This window comes from Saccopteryx bilineata, chromosome 3, assembly GCF_036850765.1.
Source record: "Saccopteryx bilineata isolate mSacBil1 chromosome 3, mSacBil1_pri_phased_curated, whole genome shotgun sequence".
Classification (NCBI taxonomy): domain Eukaryota; kingdom Metazoa; phylum Chordata; class Mammalia; order Chiroptera; family Emballonuridae; genus Saccopteryx; species Saccopteryx bilineata.
Window position 1 is genome coordinate 134,061,407 of NC_089492.1, and position 6,748 is coordinate 134,068,154.

General features: G+C 35.0%; 1 pseudogene; it reads right to left on the reverse strand.

Annotated features, from left to right (window-relative positions):
* Positions 1-5,739: 5,739 nt before the first annotated feature.
* LOC136328784 (AN1-type zinc finger protein 6 pseudogene) lies at positions 5,740-6,377 on the reverse strand (annotated as a pseudogene).
* Positions 6,378-6,748: the final 371 nt, after the last annotated feature.

Sequence of the window (6,748 nt, forward strand, 5' to 3'; positions counted from 1 at the left end):
AGCATTCAGTTTTTTTTCATGTTTGTAAGGTCGGTGGATAATGGGGGATGGTCACGTGGGGAACTCAGACCCACGAACTTTGGCTAGGACCGTCCACAGTCAAGCGCGCCAAAAGAAGCTTCACAGGAACCGTTTGGAAAAAAGCGACCATCTGCCAGCCAGTGGGATTTCACCACATCATATTAGCTTGACTTCCCTAGAGGGACCCCTTTAAATATCTCCCATGCGGTTTAATCCATGCAACTTCCCTGGCCTCCATCTTACCTCAGGGCCAGGGAACCTTGCCGGGCAGGATGCATGCTCTGTACTCAGTAAAGCCTTATTGTTATTCCACACTTTGTGGCTCTGAGCCCTCTTCCTTCCTTCTCGGTGGGGAAAAATACCTTACAATGTTTTCAATATTTTTAGTTCTTTCAAAACTTTTAAATTGTTTTTTAAAAAAGAAAGGGTGAGACAGAGAGAAACAGAAACATTAATTTGTTGTTCCACTTATTTATACATTCAATGATTAATTCTTATATGTGCCCTGATCCAGGATTGAACTTGCAACCGTGGCATATCAGGATGATGTGCTACCTGGCCAGAGCCCAAAAAGGAAATTAATTTTCCTGGACTATAGAACTACAGACCCAAATCCTAAAAGCAAATAAGGTAAATACTACAGTTTATGCTCCAAGCAAAATTATCTTATGTCATAGCCATTGTTGAAAGAAAAATTACCTTTGCTAGCAGTTTATGATCTTCTCTTCAGTACCTTTAGAAGTTTGAGTAACAAATTTTTATGATACAAGCAGAACTTTGGGAGGAACACTATGTATAGCTTCAGGCTAAGTCAAAGAAAACTTATATTGTTTTGTCTATCAGCTTGATTTTTATTTCTGTTTTCCTTCTTAATTTCTGCACCTTGTTCACTCAGCCCCCCTCCCACCACAAACCTTGACTCCTCTGACAACTATCAGTCTGTTTTCTGTATCTATGATTCCTTTTCTATTTGTTTATTTTATTCATTAGATTTTACATATAAGTGAAATTATATGGTATTTATTTCTCTGACTGGCTAATTTCACTTAGCATAGTACTCTCCAGGTCCTTAAATGCTGTCACAAAAGGTAAGCTATTTTTTTGTGGAAAAACATATATGTTCATCCATATGAGCATAAACATATGGCTGTGTAGATGTACCACAGGTTTTGATCTACTCATTTACTGATGGGCACTGGTTCTGCTTCCAAATCTTGCTCATTGTATATAACACTGCAATGAACATAAGGGTGTATATATAATTTCAAATGAGAGTTTCAGTTTTCTATGAATATATTCTCAGAAGTGAAATCCCTGATCATAAGACAGTTTTATTTTTAATATTTTAAAGAAACTCTATGCTGCTTTCCACAGTGTTGCACCAATTTATGTTCCACCAAGAGTGCACAGGGGCTCTGTTTTCTCCACACCCTTGCCAACACATGCTATTTGTTGATGTTTTGTTGATAGCCATTCTGAGAGATGTGAGGTGATACCTCATTGTGATTTTAACTTGAAGTTTTTCAATACTTAGTGAATTGAGCACCTTTTCATAATGTCTATTGGCCCTCTGTATGTCCTCTTTGGACAAGTGTGTATTCAGTGTCTTTTCCCATTTTTTAATCAGATTTTTTTTTTATTTATGGTGTTGAGTTGTATAAGTTCTTAACAAATTTCAGATATTGACCCCTTATTAGAGACATCATTGGTGGATGTGTTCTCCCATTCAGTGGGTTGTCTTTTCATTTTGTTGATGGTTTCCTTTGCCATGCAAAAACTTTTTAGTTTGATTTAATCTCGTTTGTTTATTTTTTTCTTTTGTTTCCCTTGTTTGAAGAGATATATTACAAAAAAAAATTGTTATAAGAAATTCCAGGATCTTACTTTCTAAGTTTTCTTCTAGGATTTTTATGATTTCTAGTCTTAAATTTAAGCCTTTAACCCATTTTGAGTTCATTCTTGTATGTGGTGTAAGAAAATGGTTTAGTTTCATTTATTTTTGAACTTATCTGTCTAATTTTCTCAACTTTACTTATACAGTAAACTGTCTTTTACCTTATTGTAAATTCTTTCCTCTTTGTCAAATATTAATTGATCTGTGCTCTCCTTCCTGAGAGCATACCCTTACCTTTCATTCCTTTCAGGCATCTCTCTTCTAAACTCTAAAGGCCTTAAGAGACTTACAACCAATAGAGTTACGAGCAGTAGTAACTTTTTCAGGGCTAATTCCTGACCCTATCTCCAAGGCCCAATTTTCTCTGACCTGTCAGTAAACAAATAGCTGTCCTGCTTTGGCTCACTTCTGCCACCGTGATATTTACTTCTTAGTGAGCCATGCAGCCCTGCCTAAGCTCTTTCTTTCCTATACCATTTCTATAGAACAAAACAGCTCTGTCTGGGCTCTCTCATGTTGTTTCTTCTATCCTAATCTCCTCTTTGTTTCACTGTGCCCAGATTTATTACATGCACTATCAGAATTAAAAAAAAAAACACACAATTAATTGACCATCAAGACATGACTTTATTTCTGGGGTCTCTATTCTCTTCCATTGATCTGTATGTCTGTTTTTATGCCAGTACCATGCTGTTTTGATTCCTATGACCCTGTAAGAAAGCTCAATATCAAGTAGCATGCTTCTTTCAACTTTGTTCTTTTTACTCAAGTTGCTGTGGTCTTTGCGGTTCCAAATACATTTTTGGAATATTTGTTCTAGTTCCTTGAAAAACATTACTGGTATTTTGATAAGAATTGCACTGACTTTACAGATTGCTTTGGGTAGTATGGACATTCTAATGATATTAATTCTCTCTAATTTTGAATACAACTTATGTTTTCACTTTTTTGTATTTTTTGTAATTCCTTTTTTTAGTGTCTTATACTTTTTTGAGTACAAGTTTTTAATGTACATTTTATATAAAAACATTTTCAAAGATCAATTGTATGTTGGGTCACAAAACTAGCCTCATCAAATTTAAAAGGTTTAAACTTATACCAACCATATTCTCTGACCACAGTGCTTTGAGATTATAAATGAGCAGCCAAAAGTAAAGAAACTCACCAAAATGTGGAAATTAAACAACCTACCACTAAAAGCCCTCAGCCAGTATTATACTCAATGGTGAAAAACTGAAACCGCTTCCTCTAAAATCATGAAAAAGACAAGATTGCCTACTCTTTTCATTCTTATTCAACATAATTCTGAAAGTTCTAGCTATAGCAATTATGCAAGAAAAAGTAATAAAAGGCATCTAAATTGGGAAAGAAGTAAAAGTGTCACTTTTGCAGATGACATGATTCTGTATATAGAAAACACCAAAGATTCCACCAAAAACCTCTAGGAAACTATAATTATATATTGTAAAGTTAAAGAATATAATATTGATATACAAAAATCTACTGCTTTTCTATATGCCAACAATGAAACCTTAGAAAACAAAATTAAAAACAATTCCTTTTACAATTGCAACAAAAATAATAAGATATTTAGGAAAAAAGAAAGGATGTGAAGGACCTATATACTGAAAACTATAAAGCATTATTAAAAGACATTGGAAAAGACACAATGAAATGAAATGATATTCTATGTTCATGGATTGAAAGAATCACCATAGTCAAAATGGTTAATTACCCAAAGTAGTATACAGTTTTAATGTAATCCCCATTAAAATCACAATGTCAGTTTTTAAAAAAATAGAACAAAAAATCATCACATTTGTATGGAACCCAGAAGACCTTGAATAGCCAAAGCCAACTGACAAAAAAGAATGAATCCAGAGTTATCACACTACTTGACTTTAAATTATACCACAGAGCCACAATAAAACAGCATGGTATTGGCAAAAAACCACACTGACCAATGAAACAAAATTGAGAGCCCAGAAATAAAACCACATGTATAAGGGGAATAATATTTTTTACAAAGGATCCAAAAACATATAGTAGAGAAAAGAAAGTCTTTCAATTAACGGTGCTGGAAAATTGAAAAGTCACATGCAAAAGAACATTAGACTACAGTTTCTCCACATGTACAATAATTATTCCAAAATGGGTCAAAACCCATGTGGCTTGTGTGGTCCTTATAGATGAATAGCAGATATATGTCCAAGTAATTCAAATTCTAGTGTCAATTCTACCTTATTCTTTTCTTGTATGTATTTTTGATTAAGCAATTTCTATCATTCTATTATTTATTTTATAGGAAATTTTTTTCCTCAGAAGATTTTCTATCTTTTATTTCATTCTCTTCTAGTATAACATCTTATCCTTAGACTCTGAAGTTTAAATGTTAAAGTGTGAATATTTTATATTTAATTGTTCACTTTTTAATGAGATGAAATGGCATAAAATTAACCATTTTGAAGTATATAATCCACTGGCATTTAGTACATTATATTGTGCAACCATTAGCTCTAACAATTTCCAAAATATTTTTTATCACCCCAAAAGAATATCCCATATCCATTAAGCAGTCACTCCTCAACCCTGGCCCCTATTAACCAATAATCTTTCTGTCTCTGTGGAGTTACTTATTCTGAATATTTCATTAAAATAAGATAATAAAAGATGTGTTTTTTATGTTTAGACTCTTTAACTTAGTATAATTTTATATGGTGATTTTCCTTTTTATTTAATCAAAGACTGGTGCATAAACATAAATGCAGCATGATTACTTTAGATCATTTTTTATATTGTATACACACAGACAGATGAACTAATTTGAAGAAAACCTATAGTTGGCAATGAAATGTATACAGCTGTTCCTTCCCTTGCTAAAAAAAAATTATTTATTTATTTTTCAGAGACAGAGAAAGAGAGAGAGAGGGGGATAGATAGGGACAGACAGACAGGAACGAAGAGAGATGAGAAGCATCAATCATCAGTTTTTCATTGCGACACCTTAGTTGTTCATTAATTGCTTTCTCATATGTGCCTTGACCGCAGGCCTTCAGCAGACTGAGTAACCCCTTGCTCGAGCCAGTGACCTTGGGTCCAAGCTGGTGAGCTTTTGCTCAAACCACTTGAGCCCGTGCTCAAGTTGGTGACCTTGGGGTCTTGAACCTGGGTCCTTCCGCATCCCTATGCTCTATCCACTGCGCCACTGCCTGGTCAGGCACTCAAAAGAAATTTAAAAACACACAAACTTAGAATCTCATCAATACATTTTCTTCTATGACAAATGATTCAGACATAAAAAGTGGGTGCAAAGAAACTATATGCTAACATATGCACAACTTTTGTCAATAAAAAAACAGAAGCAGCCATAATGATTAAGATACATTCAGTTACCGATAACTAGATGTGCCCTAGAAGTCATTATCTAAAGAGAAATTGTGCCTCAGAGAAAAGTTATATATACATACACAATGAGAAAATAAATTGCAAGATTAACTCATGCATGTTTAATACTGGAAAAAATCACAATCCTCGAAAACTTTTCCACCTTTGTTATAAAAGCCCTCTGCACTCAACTAAAATTAAAATGATCTTAAAAGGATAAAGTTTACTTAAGTCTTTTCAGCTACAGAAACTACAATGAAAATATATTTTTAGAGTCATTTCCAAAACAAAAATCTAGTCTTCTAATAACATCTATGATTAAAAGTTCTATGCAAGATACAATGCTCTACATTCCCAATGACTAGGAAAAAAACAACCAAAAAACCTCAAGTCAATTTTTAGTTTGCAGATGGTCAAAGGATTTTGTATTCCAGCAGGAGTTCAAATCTTCTGGATCTTTTCACCAACAACTACTGGATTTTCTTTTCTGATTTTCTCAGCAGCATCAGCTTTGCAATTGTAAGAGCAACTGTGTACATCTGAGTGATGGTGTACACCACAGTAAACATTTTCATGCCAGCATTCAAACCCAGTAAGTCCTACTTTCTTCCTGCACATGAAACAGCAATATTTTTTTCTGTTTTGATTGTTCAAGAGACTTGCTCTGCTCTTCAGATGGCTGTTGTACCGTATCTGATACTGAAGCTTGCAGGTGTCCTGTTTCAGGTATTGCTTTGTCCACAGATGTACTGTCTACTTGGGAAAATGGCACAGATTCTGATAAAAGTGACTGATTTGATACACCACTTGGCTGCAGAGATGATGATATAGAGTCTAAAGCTGGCTGAGCTTCCAGGCCACCGCCATCTGTGCACTGAACTGGTAAAGATTCAGACAGACTACTGACAGAAGTTGCAGGTGGGCTTACTCTACTGTTACTACTATTCTGTCATTGAAGATGTTCTTTGTAGCATACCGAACACACGTCATTCATGCCAGGGTTTCCATAAAATGCGCAGCTCATGGAACAAAGCATAGACACTTGACTGTGATTAGTTTCTTGAGCCATGTTTCTTTGTTGCACACAGTTAAGGTTGATGAGCAAACAGTTGTCTTATCTTGAGACAGACATTAGTAGCTTTTTGCCTTCTTTATCCTCATAAACACTTAAAGTTTGAGTTTTGTGCAAGAGAACATTTTAAAGCCTTCAGTGTTTTCCTGCAGCAGACTGCAATTCATTCCTCCATACTTCAAACACCAACCCAACAGCAATCAAAAATGCTTTGTGAAGCCTGACTGGTGATAGTGCAGTGGGCAGAGGGCCGACCTAGGACACTGATGTCTCATGTTTGAAACCTAGAGGTTACTAGCCTGATCACAGGCTCATCCAGTTTGAATGCAGGGTTGTGGGCTTCAGTGTGGAATCATTGACATGATCCATGGTTGCTA